The sequence below is a fragment of the Tursiops truncatus genome, chromosome 14 (genome assembly GCF_011762595.2).
Source record: "Tursiops truncatus isolate mTurTru1 chromosome 14, mTurTru1.mat.Y, whole genome shotgun sequence".
In the NCBI taxonomy this organism is placed as follows: domain Eukaryota; kingdom Metazoa; phylum Chordata; class Mammalia; order Artiodactyla; family Delphinidae; genus Tursiops; species Tursiops truncatus.
The window spans coordinates 57338719-57359269 of NC_047047.1; the positions used below are offsets into that span (position 1 = coordinate 57338719).

The window sequence follows — 20551 nt, forward strand, 5'->3', positions numbered from 1 at the left end:
GCTCCGCAACGGGAGAGGCCACAACAGTGAGAAGCCTGTGTACCGCAAAAAAAAAAAAAAAAGAAAAAGTCTACAAATAATAAATGCTGGAAAGGGTATGGAGAAAAGGGAACCCTCCTACACTGTTGGTGGGAATGTAAATTGGCGCAGCCACTATGGAAAACAGTATGGATGTTCCTTAAAAAACTAAAAAACAGAGTTACCATATGATCCAGCAATCCCACTTCTGGGCATATCCAGAGAAAGCTCTAATTTGAAAAGATACATGCACCTCAATGTTCATAGCAGCAGTAGTAACACTAGCCAAGACACGGAAGCAATCTAAGTGTCCATCAACGGATGAATGGATAAAGAAGATGTGGTATACACATACATAAATATATATATATGTATATATACACAATGGAATATTACTCAGCCATAAAAAAGAATGAAATAATGCCATTTGCCTCAACATGGATGGATCTAGAGATTATCATACTAAGTGAAGTAAGTCAGGAAGAGAAAAACAAATGTCATATGATATCACTTATATGTGGAATCTTAAAAAATGATACAAATGAACTTATTTATAAAACAGAAACAGACTCACAGACATAGAAAACAAGCTTATGGTTACCAAAGCAGAAAGGGGGTCGGGGAGGGATAAATTAGGAGTTTGGGATTAGCAAATACAAACTACTATACAAAACAGACAAACAACAAAGTCCTACTGTATAGTACAGGGAAATATATTCAATATTCTGTAATAAACCATAGTGGAAAAGATATGAAAAAGAATATACATACATATATAACTGAATCACTTTGCTGTATACCAGAAACTAACACAACATTGTAAATCAACTTTACTTCAATTAAAAAGTAATTATCCGAAGCCTGTTGTTAGAGTATTTGTTCATTCTGAACTAATGATATTGACAATGATAGCTGCCACTTATTAAGTACTTACAATATACTAGGCATTTTGTATGCCTTAATTCATTTCAATCCTTTCCCAAACCCTGGAAGGTCAGAATTATTATTACCATTTTACAGCTACAGGAACTGAGGCTCTGTGAGATTAGGTAACTCTCAGCCAGAGTAATAGAGCAAAGACCACCACCTTCCCCAGCTCTGCTCTTGGCCTCCTGCTGTTGCCTTTGTCCAATTTCTAATAATCTCTGCTTGTATACAAAATCACACAGGGCCCATAGAGCATTTCTAAACCTAAGCAAACATGACCTAAATGTCTTCATGAAACACTGGCTATTACATAGGTCAGATTCAACCAGCTTTTATTTACAACTGAAAATTATATTTTAACAGAAAAATAGATGTGCTACCCAAACCCAATCAACTTATTATATCACATCTCTAAAACAGGTCTACCAGGTTATTAATTGCAGCCACAAAGAATAACAAAAGAAAATGTTCTTGGATTTATACCATCCTCAGCCCAATTAGTAAGGCTTCCAGCACATAGCCTAACACACTATTCTGTCTCCTTCCCTTCCTCTGGTACAAGTTGTAGAAATGAAACAGTGAGCTGTGCAGGCAGATCAGGAGAGAACAGCTGGAAAGCAAGGCATCCAAAAACAACAGGATAGAGAATTTCAGGCTTATCACCCACAGGCGTGGCTCACAGTCCTCTCCAAACCACCTCTTGAGAGACACAATTGCCAGTTGTGGTTTCACCCAGGAACTGGCCTTGGCCCAGAGCCTTTCATTCACTTGGCCAGGGACACTACACACCTAAGAGGTCATTCCCAGCCAATAGATATGCTCTCCATGGTCCCTTTAATCAAGCCCTGTATTGATGTTGGAGATAAGCTCATTAAAAGTAACCAAACGACAGAACTGGGAACCATGGAAGTAGGATAGGAAGAGTAAGCTACATAAAATGGAAGCCCTTGGAACAATTGTATGAAGAGCCCCAGGGAATAATTTTGAGGTGGAGGTTAGAGGGAAACAGGACCTGTCTACTTAGATTCTGGCACTCCAAAAAGAGAATTTATGACATTTGAACACACATTTCCTAGTTTGGGAAGGAATAATAGTGAGATGAGATTACTCTATGCTGAGCACTTTGCCCAGTCCATAGGAAGCACTCAATAAAAAAGAGCTGCCACTACTATTATCATTAAAAATTTGCTCCTGGGCTTCCCTGGTGGCGCAGTGGTTGAGAGTCCGCCTGCCGATGCAGGGTACACGGGTTCGTGCCCCAGTCTGGGAAGATCCCACATGCCGCGGAGCGGCTGGGCCCGTGAGCCATGGCCGCTGAGCCTGCATGTCCGGAGCCTGAGCTCCGCAACGGGAGAGGCCACAACAGTGAGAGGCCCGCGTACCGCAAAAAAAAAAAAAAAAAAAAAAAAAAAAAATTTGTTCCTTATCATTAAGACCAGTTAAGGATGTTATACAAGATATAGTGCATCTGTGTATATAAGGGGCTGCCAAGGTGGGTATTGTGATAGGCTTAAAATGGCCCTCCTGAAAGTACCAGGTCCTAATCCCTGGAAACTATAAATGTTACATTATTTGAAAAAATCAGTCTTTGCAGATGAGATTAAGTTAAAGATCTTGAGATGGAAGAGTTTATTTTGGATTACCTGTGTGGGCCCTAAGTGCAATCACACATGTCCTTATAAGAGAGAGGAAGTTTACACACACACACACACACACACACACACACACACACACACACGCTGGCAATGTGAAGATAGAGCAGAGAGAAATTTAAAGATGCTGGCCTTCAACTGGCCTTGAATATTGGAGTGATGAAGCCACAAACCAATGAGTACTAGCAGCCACCAGAAGCTGGAAAATGCAGGGAATAGGTTCTGTCCTGGAGCCTCTGGAGGGCACACAGTCCTGCCAATACAGAACTTGGCCCAGTGATACCGAGACTGGACTTCTGACCTCCAGAACTGTGAGATAATAAATTTTGATTGTTTCAAGCCACCAGGTTTGTGGTTTCAGTAGCCACAGAAAACTAATACAGGTATTAACTGGCTTTTCAACCTAGCAAAACTTATGGGTAAACTGTTGTCCAGCATGAGGCCTAGCGAATAGGTATTAATTGGATTATGCAGTTTCAAAGGTATAGACAATGATGTGCTGATAAACCAGTACTCTGGAGAAAAAACAAAACAAAACCAAACCCTGATTTTTAGCAGATGCCAACTCCTTTACTATAAATACTCCCACCATGGCCCAATTCCAAAGATTTAACATCTGGCTCACACAATTCTTTAGTACTGAACAATCAGCCCCCACAAACTGGTAGGAGCTGACTTCAGAACCTCTCTGTAGAGGTGCTCCAAACCACTAGCAAAATTGCTCTCAAACTGTACTGAGCATAATTTAATTTCTCCTTCATAATCCTAAAGGGTACTTCATGGTATTGTAGTTCCTGAGAGTCAACATGGGGAACATTAATTACCATTGCACTGTGTACGTGCAGAGTTGCTAATGAACAGATTTGTGGTGGATAGATTAAACACCGAAGGGCTGAGAAGGAAAAGGCAGAACAGAATGTCCCATCGGTTGTTAGCTGTATGGTTTTATTCCTTGGGGAGCTCTGGAAGGAATCCAGCAGAGGCTAACCCCTTCCTTAGGTAAATTTATTGTAGTGTAAATAGTAATAACTGTGACAGAAATCAAAATCGTTTTCTTTCAATGGAATAAGGCTTTACAATTTTCAAAGTGAATTGGACTTTCACCTTGAGGAAAATAGAATAGAGGCTTTATCTCCAGAAACAAATGAAGTGTGTAAAATTCAGTCTCTCTCTTCAGCCTCATTCTACTGACTTCTCAGTAGCATTCCAGTTGTACATATCTGGGGCTTGGGAAATTTTCCTAGCTCTTGGGAAGGAAATTAACTAAAACATACAACATCTCTGGCAAGAGGCACAATTTCACACAAAAACTTTCTTGCAATAACTTCACATATTGCTTCCCCCGGTGGAATCACTGTCTCTAGGGAAAGCTTGGGTCTAAAACAACAACTCTGTTTTTAATGAAAGTGAGAGCTGAATGCTAAAACCAGAAGCCTTTATTTCTCAAGGAGAAGTCTCCATCTTAAAAATCACTTTTTACGGATGCCGACACGACAGAGATAAGTTCTTCCAGATTTTTTTCTTTATGTTTTCAGAGCATAAAAACATTTTAAAACTTCTTGAGTCAAAAAAATAAGCAAATATGGTTACTACTTCTGCAACTCAACAGTGTTTCCTGTAGATGAAATATTCCAGAGTATCTGCTATTTACTGATACATGAAATTGGAGGTGGTGGGTGGTCACTGGAGAAAGATTGGTGGTTATGTGATTTATTCCTCAGTTAGGTTATGGGAATCAATGCTTTCAAATTTCAAAATTGCTTTATATGGCATATATGTATGCCATATATGATATATATTATATATGTAAATATATTAATATTTATTGTACATATTATATAAATAAATTATATATATTTATGGAAATAAAAGCCATATAGTTATTAGCCATCGTTGCCAGTAAAGGACAATAAAACCATTTCAATATTAAAGGATGAGGTTACCACTTGTGTTTCAATATGGATGCAGTGCATGCCCTTTATGTTCCCATGTGTACAAGGACCAGGATCTGAACTACAGGCTGTACTTCATGGTGTACCCTATTTATAAAAGATTTTCAGAATGCCTTTGTTGATCATCACAGTAATGAGATGGTATTAAGATGTTTGACAAACGTCTACTGCAGGCAACATGTTCATTCCTTATAGGAAGGGGAGGGTCAGAGCTAGGAGGGTGAAGGACCAGATTTATGAAGCTTCAGTCCCTTCACCGAAGAGTGACAGGGAGCCAGTTCAAGCTCTCTGACTGTCCCATAGGCATTGTGGTATAAAAGTAGATAATTTGCTGTGAGCTTAAAATACAAAACCAGTAACCACTCTTAACTTTGCTACTGGATTGACTAATTATTTTGCTTGTGAAATTATGTATACCTTGCAGAAAATTTTAAGAAAATCTTTGCAGTGTACATCAATTGAGCCCCCAAAATGACTTCCCTCTATTATAACGCAAATGTCTGTCTGTAACAATTTTAACTAGCACTTTCCCACATGTGAGTGTGTTCAAAAACCTCTAACAAGATTCTAATAATCAGATGTCAAATACAATGAGGTAGGAGGAGGAAGGAAAGTATGGAGAAGTAACAATTCACAGATAATCCAGTAATGCAACCTCTTAAATTAAAATATATAATCTCAACAGCTACTCCAAGAATTCCAAAGCATGTTCTTGCTCTTGGATAAAATCAGTAACAAAAAATGAGATGGTCAAAAGATAACAGCAAAAAGCGATCAGGAGAAATCATGATTTTGTAATATCCCCAAGACAAAGGAACAATCCCCAAAGAGTGAGAGAAGCGGCTTCCCTGGTGGCGCAGTGGTTGAGAGTCTGCCTGCCGATGCAGGGGATACGGGTTCGTGCCCCGGTCCGGGAAGATCCCACATGCCACGGTGCGGCTGGGCCCATGAGCCATGGCCGCTGAGCCTACGCGTCCGGGGCCTGTGCTCCGCAACGGGAGAGGCCACAACAGTGAGAGGCCCGTGTACAGCATAAAAAAAAAAAAAAAAAGAGCGAGAGGAATGTGGGTTTGTGGATTAAGATATAGACCAAGGTTTGAATCCTGGGTGTCCATTTACAAGCTGTGGAATAACCTTGGGCAATTCACCTAATTCCTCTGAACCTTAATTTCCTCACTTCTATTTTTTTTTTACCAAAAAAATTTTTTTAATTAATTAATTTATTTTTATTTTTGACTACCTTGGGTCTTTGTTGCTGTGTGCGGGCTTTTCTCTAGTTGCAGTGAGCAGGGGCTACTCTTCGCTGTGGTTCGTGGGCTTCTCATTGGGTGGCTTCTCTTGTCGCAGAGCACGGGCTCTAGGCGTGCGGGCATCAGTAGTTGTGGCACGTGGGCTCAGTAGTTGTGGTTCAAGGGCTCTAGAGCGCAGGCTCAGTAGCTGTGGCGCATGGGCTTAGTTGCTCCGCAGCATGTGGGATCTTCCCGGACCAGGGCTCGAACCCGTGTCCCCTGCACTGGCAGGTGGATTCTTAACTACTGCACCACCAGAGAAGTACCCCTCACTCTTTTTTTTTTTTTAACATCTTTATTGGAGTATAATTGCTTTACAATGGTGTGTTAGTTTCTGCTGTATAACAAAGTGAATCAGCTATACATATTCATATATCCCCATACCATCTCCTTTTTGCCTCTCCCTCCCACCCTCCCTGTCCCACCCCTCTAGGTGGTCACAAAGCACCAAGCTGATCTCCCTGTGCTATGCAGCTGCTTCCCACTAGCTATCTATTTATTCCCTCACTTCCTAAGTAAGATAATTACACCTACTTCATAAGGTTTTTGAGAAGACGCATAGTAGAAGCTCAGTAATTCTATCACCCAACAGATAGGAAAGTCTGCTGTGTGGTTCTCTCTGAGGCTATGGGTGAGTGGATAAGGATGCCTCTAGCTGATGTGTGTCAGGGGATATAGCTGTTCTGAGAGGCAGGAAGGGTTGGGAGTGTGTGAAGGCTCCCCTGCTCCTATACTTCATTTGTATACTTTTGTCACCACCACAGGAGTCACCTGGCTGTGGTTAAGCCTTCACTGAGATGGTATGCATCATTCCAATTCCCATCTGGACGGAGGAAGGCCCAGAATTATTGACCTGCCTCTCAGCAAAGATTCACCGACTGGCCCCTTCCAGGAAGTCATCTGAGGGGCGGGTGTCCCGCGGCGGCAAGAGGCCTTGCAGCTGACAGCATACATTCTTTGCCCATTCTGTGTATCTTGTACCGAGAGGCAGAACAGCACAGTGATAAGGAGGACAGGTTTTGATGTCAAACAGACCTATTTTCAAAGCCTACCTCTGCCACGTGCCACCTCTAAGCCACAATCTTCTAAACAGTAAATGATGATCATAACAGCATTTACCTCACAGGGTCATTAGGAAAATTAATGGCCAGCATGTATTGAGTGCTGTCTCCATGCAAGTACTATTCTAAGGGCTTTGTTTAATTTAACTCATTTTTCACTTCAACTCTGTGAAGTATTTAGCATCCCCATTTTACAGATGGAGAAACTGAAACACAGTTTCCACTGCTTGCCCAAGGAACCAGAGCCATATTAGTTTGGCTCTGTGACCGTGTTGTTAGCTACTCTGCAACCTGCTCTAAGGAGAATAAATGAAATACGTACATACAGCACTTAGCAGTGTCTGGCACTTAGAAACCAATCCACGTGTGGTAGCAGTGTAGTCAGTTTAGCTACCGTGCATCTGATACTGCTTTATGGATTCCTGTTGGGTTGCTACCTGAACCTCTGTTGGTATGTGTTCACAGCATTTGTAGTCTGGCTCATCAGTAGATAAAGCCATGATGCAGATTTTGGGGGGCCATGCTGGCTGCATTTTCCCAAGTCACTGGAACTATCAGTGAACGGCTGGGCAGACGGATCAATAGGACCTGCAGTAACTGTTATTCATCCCCTGGGTAATTTGGCACTTGATCTCACCAAACCATTGAGAAATTGGTTTTATGGGCAACTAACTTCAGAAATGATGAATCTTGGCAAAAACTATATGGCCATCATTTAGGCTAATAAATTTTTCTATGTGGTAATTCCCTCTGTGAGTTACAAACTTAGTAACATAATTTGAAAGGAAATTATTTTGTGTTCATGGTTGTGGGAACAGGAGAGTAAGAAGAGAGGGAAAGTTAGAGGTTAGCAGTATAATTCTGCAAATATCCCAAGTGGGGAAAAAAAAAACAAATGACAGAAGAAGGAACTATTAAGGAAGATGCAATTGCATTCTTATTGGATATATTTTTTATCACCATTTACTCCATGTCTTGTAGCTTTTCTGAAAATCAAGACTATCAAAGGGATCATAAAATGATTCCACTCTGCATCAACTGTTTTTTGTAGAGGAAAGAACGAAGGTTCTCAAGCACTACCACCAGATGGGCTGGCATTTTAATACCAGTCTTCATACTTACCAGCTGCGCAAATCTGGCTGCATTACTTAACCAATGTGAGCAGAAATTCCCTGACAGCTAAAATTCAAATAGTATCCCTCATCCAACAAATTTGCGGCAAGGATTAAAGTGTGTTAAAGTTTTGTCACATAGGAAATGCTCAGTAAATGGTAGTTAATGTTGTTATTACTATCTTAGATTGGTTTCTCTTTAAATAAATGTCTGTGACTTAAATGAGGAAGCTCGTCCAAGGCATATATCCAGATAGTTCTTAAAGGGATTTTTTTCATCCAAATTATATGCATCAATATTGTTTACTTGAGTGGAAGAAATTCTAGAGTGGAGAACTGACTTTCTAATGACTGGACAAAATTAGTCAGGTAAATTATCCAATCAGTACAGGAGAAAAAAAAAAACAGGGTTCAAAGGTTTCTTTCCCCCCTCTGCCTATGGGTTCAGTTTACTGCTGCAACCCTCTAATTTGCTTTAGCTGTGGAGACATGGCCATTCCATTGCCAGTTTTACCCAGAAACTGGAACTATATTTCAAAATAGGACAATTGGATTTAGAAAATTACTTTTATACGAACAGAACTCATTTATAACTAGTTATTCAAATATCCAGTGATGGCATAATAAAAATTTAGGGCCTCCATTTAATTAAATGCTCCGGTTTACTCTTCCCTGAAAGTAGTTACACACATTTGGGAACAGCTCTCTTTCACGTATTTAAAATCGCATCTAACATTAAGACAGTAATTTATTAAGAAATAACCTGCTGGGCTTCCCCGGTGGCGCAGTGGTTAAGAATCCACCTGCCAATGCTGGGGACATGAGTTCGAGCCCTGGTCCGGGAGGATCCCACATGCCGCGGAGCAACAAAGCCCGTGCGCCACAACTACTGAGCCTGCACTCTAGAGCCCACGAGCCACAACTACTGAAGCCCGTGCGCCTAGAGCCCGTGCTCCACAACAAGAGAAGCCACCGCAATGAGAAGCCCGCGCACCGCAACGAAGAGTAGCCCCCGCTTGCCGCAACTAGAGAAAGCCCGCGTGCAGCAACAAAGACCCAACGCAGCCAAAAATAAAAAAAAAAGTAACCTGCTGATCTGAAAGTGCTGATGTGATTTCAAAATGTATTTAGGATGAATCCAACTCAATGAGGCTTACAGGCATAGATTTGAGGAATAAGAAGCTTATAGGATTTTCACGGCTACCTCAAAATGGCAAATGAAGAAAAATTGCAGAAATCAGGACTACATGTTGTAATCTAAAAGGAACCTTCCTACAGACTGAAACAAATTTGGAAAACAAATGAATGGAAGGTTAAACAATGAAGTCTGAGTAATATTACTTGTTTCCCTGTGATTAAAGCCTAACAGGAACCGTGAGTCAGAATGTAAACACATGCTAGTTATAGTGGACCTCACTAGTTTATACTTTGGTAAACCACAGCTGCCTCAAACTTACCATTGAAAAGGTGTTTTGGGGAAATGAAACTAGCCAGCACTTTTTTTTCATGCATGTGATATATTATTCATAATAAGTACTTCTTATGATAGGAGCAAGCATACTTATAATATTCTAATGATTCTGCAAGATATATTTATAATATATGATCCCCTTCACCTGAAACTAATATAATATTATGAGTCAACTATACTTCAATTTAAATATATATATAGAATTCTTTTATATTTCTCATACCTAATTCACAAAATATTCAAGCATTTCCCGTTATGTGCTGAATTTTACAGTCTAAATTTTTAGATGCCTTCCTTTTTCTGAGCTGGCAGCTTTACTAATGCACTACTACAAACATACATTGCCAGTGTCTACAGCCAAATGCTAAGTGATTTCTCTGCTTTGTTAGTAATTTTTATCAGCTTTTATATGAAACTTCCTTTCTGTAGGTCTAACTGAAGACCAAAAGATAAAACCTCCTTTTCTATACTTTAAGCTAATTTTCACTAAAGTATCCTGTCATCAGAAACCAACTACTAAGTCTAAAAGACCTTCCGTGATTTGGACTTTTCATTCACTCCTCAGACTATATTAACTACCTCCTGTGCACCATGCCCTGGGGATACAGTAAGACATGAACTCTGCTCTCAAACAACATTCAGCTTATTAACAGAGACATGTAAACAAACCATGGCAAACACAATGTGCAATATATCACATACGAGAGGTAGGTAGAATGGAGGCCCAAAGGAGGAAGTAGTCAATTTTCACAGAAAAAAAAGTAAAGAAAATTCTAGAAGGCTTCATAGAGGCACTGACACAAAAGGTAGTCTCTTAAATGTAGATGAAAATCTGTGGCTCTCAGTGGTTGTTCAATTTACTTGCATGTTCAATCTACTTTTTTTAATCAAAAAATGAATTGTTTAAAAAAAAAACATAGGATTCTACATCTCTGTCACCTACTCTCTTATACTGTTTTACTTCCTATTCCTGACATTCTGTTTCTTCCAGCACCTATCTTTTTTTTTTTTAAACATCTTTATTGGGGTATAATTGCTTTACAATGGTGTGTTAGTTTCTGCTTTATAACAAAGTGAATCAGTCATACATATACATATGTTCCCATATGTCTTCCCTCTTGCGTCTCCCTCCCTCCCACCCTCCCTATCCCACCCCTCCAGGCTGTCACAAAGCACCGAGCCAATATCCCTGTGCCATGCGGCTGCTTCCCACTAGCTATCTACCTTACTACGTTTGTTAGTGTGTATATGTCCATGACTCTCTCTCGCCCTGTCACAGCTCACCCGTCCCCCTCCTCATAACCTCAAGTCCGTTCTCTAGTAGGTCTGCATCTTTATTCCTGCCTTACCCCTAGGTTCTTCATGACATTTTTTTTTTCTTAAATTCCATATATATGTGTTAGCATACGGTATTTGTCTTTTTCTTTCTGACTTACTTCACTCTGTATCACAGACTCTAGGTCTATCCACCTCATTACAAATAGCTCAATTTCGTTTCTTTTTATGGCTGAGTAATATTCCACTGTATATATGTGCCACATCTTCTTTATCCATTCATCTGATGATGGGCACTTAGGTTGTTTCCATCTCCGGGCTACTGTAAATAGAACTGCAATGAACATTTTGGTACATGACTCTTTTTGAATTTTGGTTTTCTCAGGGTATATGCCCAGTAGTGGGATTGCTGGGTCCTATGGTAGTTCTATTTGTGGTTTTTTAAGGAACCTCCATACTGTTCTCCATAGTGGCTGAACCAATTCACATTCCCACCAGCAGTGCAAGAGTGTTCCCTTTTCTCCACACCCTCGCCAGCATTTATTGTTTCTAGATTTTTTGATGATGGCCATTCTGACTGGTGTGAGATATCTCATTGTAGTTTTGATTTGCATTTCTCTAGTGATTAATGATGTTGAGCATTCTTTCATGTGTTTGTTGGCAGTCTGTATATCTTCTTTGGAGAAATGTCTATTTAGGTCTTCTGCCCATTTTTGGATTGGGTTGTTTGTTTTTTTGTTATTGAGCTGCATGAGCTGCTTGTAAATTTTGGAGATTAATCCTTTGTCAGTTGCTTCATTTGCAAATATTTTCTCCCATTCTGAGGGTTGTCTTTTGGTCTTGTTTATGGTTTCCTTTGCTGTGCAAAAGCTTTGAAGTTTCATTAGGTCCCATTTGTTTATTTTTGTTTTTATTTCCATTACTCTAGGAGGTGGGTCAGAAAGGATCTTGCTGTGATTTATGTCATAGAGTGTTCTGCCTATGTTTTCCTCTAAGAGTTTGATAGTGTCTGGCCTTACATTTAGGTCTTTAATCCATTTTGAGCTTACTTTTGTGTATGGTGTTAGGGAGTGATCTAATCTCATACTTTTACATGTACCTGTCCAGTTTTCCCAGCACCACTTATTGAAGAGGCTGTCCTTTCTCCACTGTACATTCCTGCCACCTTTATCAAAGATAAGGTGACCATATGTGCGTGGGTTTATCTCTGGGCTTTCTATCCTGTTCCATTGATCTATCTTTCTGTTTTTGTGCCAGTACCATACTGTCTTGATTACTGTAGCTTTGTAGTATAGTCTGAAGTCAGGGAGCCTGATTCCTCCAGCTCCTTTTTTTGTTCTCAAGATTGCTTTGGCTATTCGGGTTCTTTTGTGTTTCCATACAAATTGCGAAATTTTTTGTTCTAGTTCTGTGAAAAATGCCAGTGGTCCAGCACCTATCTTGACTTCATTTTTTCCTTTTAAGTAACTAATCAGTTTTGCTATCAACATGAAAATTCTTTTAAAAATAGTTATGATACAACCCAGTGATGCCTCACCTAGGTATGTAACTCTCACAAGGAGATATGTACAAGAATGTTTATTCCTGCATGATTTGTAAGAGGAAGATAACAGAAACAATTCAAAGATAAAATGTGGTCTTTTTATACAATGGAAAACCATAAAGCAGTTTAAATGAATAGAAGATGTATATTAATCCATGTGGAGTGAGAACTTGAGAAGAAAGTATAGAATATATTATTTAATAAAGATGGAAAACAGGCAAATCAACACTATTTATTGTTTATGGATGCGTATATAAAAATTAAAAAAACACACAAAAATTAAAACTGGAGATTCAGGATAGGTGTTACCTCTACAGATGTTAGGAGAGGAATGGGACAGATTAGTTACAGGGGCTTTAACTACATGTGTAAGATTTTATTTTGGAAAGAAGGAAGAGAGAGAAAAGAAAGAAAGGAAGAAAGGGAGGGAGGGAAGAGACGGGGAGGAAGAAAGAGATCTGGAGCAAATATGGCAAAATTTTATTATACGACTGAGTTGGATGGTTGATACATGATGTTCTGTTATATTATTCTCTATAGTTTTCTGTATGTTGGAAATAATCTACAGTAAAATGAAAGATGTGCTAATCTTTATAACATCAATCTTCAGTGTTATTAACCAAATCTAATAGTCAAACAAACATTTTAAAGTAAAAAATTAGCAAACTGAACATACAATTTTCTAATTTTACTAGTAAAGAAACATACTTGCTTCTAGGGAAGATACTATGTACAGTGTAACTTTCCCACTCCCCTTCTAGAGCATCCTTAAGACGAAGTGGGTGTCTTGGACATGCTGGTGCTTATCAACTACTCTGCTGTGAACCAATTTGTGAAAGAGCTCCTGAAAGACCAGTGAAGGATTGACAATTTGCTCAACTCTTATTTACACCTTTTTTTTTCAAGTCCCCTCAGAATTTTTAAGAAGAGTTTCACAGTTCAGCAGGCCTCCAAATGAAAAAGCTTAATGTTAATTCATTTGTTAATAATCAAATTATTAGTTCGAGAGGCCAAATTAAAGCCTCAATATGGCAAATCAAGGATCCAAGGTCAAATCCATATTGGGTCTCTGACATCAAAATAGGATGAAGATCTGAAGAGTGGCCATTTGTAGGGAAAAGAGCCCAGGACTGAGAGGATGGAGATCTAGCTCCTGGGGCTAACTGCCACCCAGTAGTAGGGTGGTTTTAGAGTATTTGCTTAACCTCTCTCTGAACCTTCATGTCCTTGTCCCATAAAGTAAACTATTGAATCTGATCATTCTGAAGTTCTTTCTAGGTCTAAAAATCTGTAATGTGGTATCCTAAATCACAGCAAGATAAGAGCACTTAGATTAAACCATGGGTAATAAGAAATTCTCATTAGAGATTTTCACAAGTCTAATAAATGAGGTAGAAATATGTCTCTAGACCTAAGCTTAAGCACATCTTTTCCCCTTATTCCCCAAAAGAGGAGGTAGAGATGGAGAATATATATGATATAGAAATTAATATAGTCTCTTTGTAATCTGCAAGAAATCATGGAAAACTAAAGCCAGAAAATGGAAAATGCAAATGCAGCCGTTCCATTAACCTTTCTGAAGCTATTATGTACAAGGGCACTGTTAAGCGCTAAAGGATACAGTCCTAGCCCTCAAAAGCTTAAGATTTTGTAGAAAAGGATTTGGATGCTAACTACATTTTTATATGTAATAGAGGCATATAAAAATGTGTTACAGGACCGAATAAGAGCACTTAATCCTGACTAGGGAAATCATGGAAGGCTTCCTGGAGGAAATAAGGTTTAAACTAAATTCTAAAGGATAAATAGGAACTAGCTGAGGGAAGAAGCAAGTAGGAACCCCACATGAAAATGCAGAGAAGGGCAATTCCCTGGAGGTCCAGTGGTTAGGACTCTGCACTCTCAGTGCCGAGGGCCTGAGTTCAATCCCTGGTCAGGGAACTAAAATCCCACAAGCTGCATGACACGGCCAAAAAAAAGAAAATGCAGAGAAGTAATATGAGAGCATTGTAATTTCAGTAAAGAGCAACTAACGTGGTATGGCTATAATTCAGAGTAGGGGAATATGGCAGGAAATGAGCGTGGCAATTTAGGCAAAGGTCAGATCATGAAAGGTACTGATTGCCAAAAAAAGGACTTTAGGTTTTATCAACAGTAATGAAGAACCACTTAAAACCAAGGATAGGGATCAGATACAAGGTGAGTTTTAGCTAAATTTCTCTGAAAGCTCTGTGGGTGATAGATTGGAGGTGTGAGAGACTACAATCAGGGAGACCAGGTGTAAGACACCAATCCACTAATCCAGATAACAACTGACAAGAGCCTTGGCTAAGACAAGTGTTCTGATTCTCAAAAGGGTTCTTTAGAAAAGGATAGATTCTGGAAACCATAGATTGGTTAACTACATTTTCCTCTCTAGACAAATGCAAAAAATCACCTGAAGGGTCATTGGGGAGCATTAGAAAATGTGTTGAATGGTTGATCACTAGGAACAACTAACGAATGGTTCACCCAAACCAACCTCCTCTCCTTTTTGATGGGGCTGCCAGATTGAGAGACCAGAGAAGGAGGTATGGACCATGTGCCTTGACTTCTCTGTTTTGATGGCTCGTGTTCATCTTGGAGTGTGGACACTAGCCCCATCCCATGCTTTGTTTTCGGCCTTGCCCTTCGTCACAATAACCTAGATGAAGATTTCTTCGTGATTATTACGACCTTGGTGAGACCCTCGCAACTCAGAGATGGGCATTTAAATCCAAAAAAAGGTCAAATGAAAGGTACTGGGCCTTGCCTAAAAATATTGTCCAATTTCAGAGGCTATGGCAGCCAAATCACCCATGGGCCTTGACACTGTGATTTGTCAAGAATTCAACATAATACTCCAGATGAGAATTGACCAACCTGTCAAAGCCAATTGATTTTGTTTCATATCAGTTATTCTCAGCTTTAATCCTTATGTCAACTTGTACGATTCCCAATGGACAGCTGTGGACTCCCCAGATCCTGCCAGGCTCTCTCTTCCATACCAAGTTCTTTCCCACCCTTGGGCTTTTGCACAGCTGTTTCTTGCCTAGAGTGCCCTTTCCAATTGCTTAACTTCTCTGATTTCAGGTCTCATCTGAAGGCTTTCCTTGACCACCCTACCTAAAGTAGGGTGCCCCTTGGTTTCACTATCTCTCACCCTTGTTTTCCTTCAGGACATTCATGACATCCTGCACTGATTTATTTGTCTGTTAGGTTTGGTTTGGTTTGGTCTTGTCCATCTCCCAACAAGAATGAGGACAGGGACCAGTTCTGTCTTATTCATCACCGTATCAACAGCATGTAGCATGGTGCCTGGAACAAAATAGGTCATCGATTAATATTTATAGAATGAATGCATGAGTGAATCTCTGGCTTCCTTGATTCAGAGTGGGCTCATCTATATGAGACTCCACTTTGCCTCAGCCTCTCCAGTCTGCTTTCTGCCCTGACCAGCCACCAACCTTCTCACCCACAGAGAATCCTATATCGCCCATCACCCCTGCCTGGCTCAGCCCTTCTAGACTTGCTCTCTCCCCTCGGGCTACACAATGAACAGTGTGTTTGTCTTGGAGCTGTTTCTCTTGCTGCCTCAGTGATCAGCTAGAGCCGTTAACCTCAGCTGCTCTTTGCTGCCTCTACTTGTCAAAAAACAAAAACAGCCAAAACCACAGCTGCCTTGGGATCCTACAGCTAACCCTTGAGAACTGCCTCTAATTGTCAAATTTACATAAGGCACAAAGTTGACAGTGTGGCTAATACAATGGTGAATCAATATCACAGTGATCTTCACCGGCTGGTTAATGACATCTCTGGAACATTGTTTTCAAGCTGGGGTCCATCCTTTCAGGGGTAAAGATTGAAAACTTATGTCCAGAAGAGGGTAAGTTTGTAAGCTATTGGAATAAAAATGGAGCTAAACACACAGACTCTGGAGCCAGGCTGAGTTTGAATCCTGGCTCTAGTACTTACTATGTGATATTTGGTAAATTAAATAACCTTGGTTTCCCCAACTGTGAAGTGGGGCTAATAGTAGTGCCCATCTCATAGAATTACGAGGATTAAATGAGTTGATACATGCAAAGCACTTAAAACAGTGTCAGGCACATAGTAAGTACTATTTGAGTGTCAGATATTATTATATGAAGAATGGTTTGATTTGTATTTGATTCATTATTCCTCAAGACCCTTTCTACTCACAGAGTGTGATCTGAGGACCAACTGCATTGGCTTCACCTGGGAGCTTGTTAGAAATACAGAATCTCAGTCCCTGCCCTTGACCTACTAAATCAGAGAGGACACAACAGAAGCCAAGTTGGGAGCGGGGAGAGACATAGTAGGATGTTGAGTCCATGTAAGAATAAAATTAGTTTTTTCATCCTTCTTACTGCCTCTTCTTCCCCCTCCCCCATCTCTATTTCGGTCTTTTTTTCTTTTCTTTTCTTTCTTTTTTCTTTTATTCTCCTTTTTTCTTTTCTTGTATAATATATTTTTAAAAGGGAAAGACACACCCGTCAGATAAAAACAGCAACAAGCTTGGAGGGTGTGTCCCCTACCAAGTGTAGCACCATTGGGCTGCTGCCCCACATCGTCCTAGGCTAAAGGAACCCCGGACTAAAGCAGCCAACAGAGTTATCTTTCTTCACCCGCCAGAGAGCAAAGTCAGAGTCAAAAGTGGGCCAAGGGGGGCTGGGGTGGGGGGAGTGGGCCAGGTCTCCTGCCGGCAGGAGTAATACTGACTCCTCTTACCTCCCTATAGCTCCTGACAGGAAGAACGTCCCCAAAGGTAGAATCCCAGCTTGACCAGCTAACTGTGCTCTGCACCACAGTCTAATGGAATGTCCTCACTCTGGATCCGCCCCATCCACCTGAGAGGAAGCAGCCACGGGCAGAGAAAAAAACCTGGAGGCCCTCACACTGAAGTGGCCAGAGAAAGGGTGTGTTTGAGTCCCCACCATGAGACTCACCCATGGGAACTGGGCCAACCATATAGTCAGGTCTGGCTCAAAATGGCCCATGATGTCTACTAATGAAACCCTACTTTCCTCCTCATGAAGAACTGTGACATGTAAGGGAAACACAAAGAACCTGGTAAACAGACTGCAAAGACATGCCAAGGAAATACGGGAGGAATGGGTTCTTGTTTGGTTCCACTTTGAAAGCAAAATATAGTTTATTTTGAGGTGTCATATTAAGAGAAACTTTGGTTGGAAAGGGAATGCCTTGAAAAAGGCAAGACCATTAAAAAGGAAAACAGTTTCACCTCACTGAAGAGATAAAGGAAATACGGTATAACATACAGCTTTTTAATGTCATTTTCTGTGCATTTGGCTTCCTAACTAGTATAAGGTACTAGATGTCAGGGGCTGCATCTTTTTCTTTCAGTTTCCCCAGACAGAACCTAATACACTGCATTACACGCGGGAGGTGCTCACTAAATACATTGCATTTCAGGAGATGCTGATCTCACCAGAACTTAAATCAACTTGACAGTAATCGGATGATTAATAGCATTAACATGAAGAAAGTACATGGCACCAAAAGACCAGAATCTGTTAAAACCTTCTTCCTGCGTTAACCAGGTATCTACATAGGAAGGCGGCAGGTGGGAATTGTTAGGGAAAAGTGTAAACAGATAAGAACTGAAAATCCTTGTTGCTCCTCTAATTTATTATATGAGTCCTGCTCTTAGTCACTTAACATGTATTATGACTTCAATTTCCTTATGTGAAATAAAGGTGGGAAACAGTAGTTATCAAAGCAAATAAGATTGATGGAGATGGGCATCAAACACATATCGGGGCAAAGAGTCATTTCTGTTGAAATTCCTGGCAGAGAGATGCCTGGTCTCACTCTGGCAGTGTCACAGCTTTGCAGGTTGTCCCACATAAGGCATTTATCCTCAATTACCTGCTGCATTTGAAAAATGAAGAAAATGAAGGTGGTCAGGGAAGCCTGATTGAATGTTTGAAAAAGACTCTAAATACATCCAGGTTCACAGTCAAAAAACCCTTCATTACAACTCCTAAGCAGCATTTTAATATAGACGGTCTAACACAGAACTTGGGAGAGTGGGGGAGAAGGGGCTAAGTACTGGCTTTTGGGGGATGGAGCAAGATGTGGAATCAGTTGGTGCCCATTTGGTTTTTTTTAACAACTTTATTGGAGCATAATCGCTTTACAATGTTGTGTAAGTTTCTGCTATATAACAAAGTCAATCAGCTATATGTATACATATATCCCCATATCCCCTCCCTCTTGTGATTCCCTCCCACCCTCCCTATCCCACCCCTCTAGGTGGTCACAAAGCACCTAGCTGATCTCCCTGTGCTATGTGGCTGCTTCCCACTAGCTATCCATTTTACATTTGGTAGTGTATATATGTCCATGCTACTCTCTCACTTCGTCCCAGCTTACCCTTCTCCCTCCCCGTGTCCTCAAGTCTATTGTCTATGCCTGCATCTTTATTCCTGTCCTGCCCCTAGGTTCTACAGAACCTTTTGTTTTTTTAGATTCCATATATATGTGTCAGCATACGGTATTTATTTTTCTCTTTCCGACTTACTTCACTCTGTATGACAGACTCTAGGTCCAACCACCTCACTACAAATAGTTCAATTTCGTTTCTTTTTATGGTTGAGTAATATTCCATTGCATATATGTGCCACATCTTTATCCATTCATCTGTCAATGGACACATAGGTTGCTTCCATGTTCTGGCTATTGTAAATAGAGCTGCAATGAACATTGTGGTACATGACTCTTCTTGAATTATGATTTTCTCAGGGTATATGCCCAGTAGTGGGATTGCTGGGTCATATGGTAGTTCTATTTTTAGTTTTTAAGGAACCTCCATACTGTTCTCCATAGTGGCTGAACCAATTCACATTCCCACCAGCAGTGCAAGAGGGTTCCCTTTTCTCCACACCCTCTCCAGCATTTATTGTTTGTAGATTTTTTGATGATGGCCATTCTGACCGGTGTGAGGTGATATCTCATCGTAGTTTTGATTTCCATTTCTCTAATGATTAGTGATGTTGAGCATCCTTTCATGTGTTTATTGGCAATCTGTATATCTTCCTTGGAGAAATGTCTATTTAGGTCTTCTGCCCATTTTTGGATCGGGTTGGGTTTTTTTTGATATTGAGCTGCATGAGCGGTTTGTGTATTTTGGAGATTAATCCTTTGTCAGTTGCTTCAGTTACAAATATTTTCTCCCATTCTGAGGGTTGTCTTTTGGTCTTGTTTATGGTTTCCTTTGCTGTGCAAAAGCTTTTAAGTTTCATTAGGTTCCATTTGTTTATTTTTGTTTTTATTTCTATTTCTCTAGGAGGTAGGTCAAAAAAGATCTTGCTGTGATTTATGTCAAAGAGTGTTCTTCCTATGTTTTCTTCTAAGAGTTTTATAGTGTCTGGCCTTACATTTAGGTCTCTAATCCGTTTTGAGTTTATTTTTGGGTATGGTGTTACGGAGTGTTCTAATTTCATTCTTTTACATGTGGTTGTCCAGTTTTCGCAGCATCATTTATTGAAGAGACTGTCTTTTCTCCATTGTATACTCTTGCCTCCTGTGTCATAGATTAGTTGACCATAGATGCATAGTTTTATCTCTGGGCTTTCTATCCTGTTCCATTGATCTATATTTCTGTTTCTGTGCCAGTACCACACAGTCTTGATTGCTGTAACTTTGTAGTATAGTCTGAAGTCAGGGAGCCTGATTCCTCCAGCTCCATTTTTCCTTCTCAGGATTGCTTTGCTATTTGAGGTCTTTAGTGTTTCCATACAAATTGTGAAATTTTCTGTTCTAGTTCTGTGAAAAATGCCATTGGTAGTTTTACAGGTATTGCATTGAATCTGTAGATTGCTTTGGGTAGTAGAGTCATTTTCACAATGTCGATTCTTAAAATCCAAGAACATGGTATATTTCTCCATCTATTTGTATCATCTTTAATTTCTTTCATCAGTGTCTTATAGTTTTCTGCATACAGGTCTTTTGTCTCCTTAGGTAGGTTTATTCCTAGGTATTTTATTCTTTTTGTTGCAATGGCAAATGGGAGTGATTCCTTAATTTCTCTTTCAGATTTTTCATCATTAGTGTATAGGACTGCAAGGACTTCTGTGCCTTAATTTTGTATCCTGCTACTTTACCAAATTCATTGATTAGCTCTAGTAGTTTTCTGGTAGCATCTTTAGGATTCTCTATGTATAGTATCATGTCATCTGCAAACAGT

General features: G+C 40.1%; 1 protein-coding gene across 18 annotated transcripts in view; it reads right to left on the minus strand.

The window, feature by feature from the left end:
- TMEM178A (transmembrane protein 178A) overlaps window positions 1-20551 on the minus strand; it is a 249199-nt gene that overhangs the window by 189745 nt on the left and 38903 nt on the right. Inside the window, exon 1 of one of the 18 annotated variants that reach the window (XR_012325739.1) lies at window positions 6692-7279. The exons of the other annotated variants lie outside the window; for them this stretch is intronic. The gene's annotated coding sequence lies outside the window, so the exon portion shown is untranslated. Of the gene's footprint in view, window positions 1-6691; window positions 7280-20551 lie in introns of those variants that run through there. 18 annotated transcript variants of the gene reach the window in all.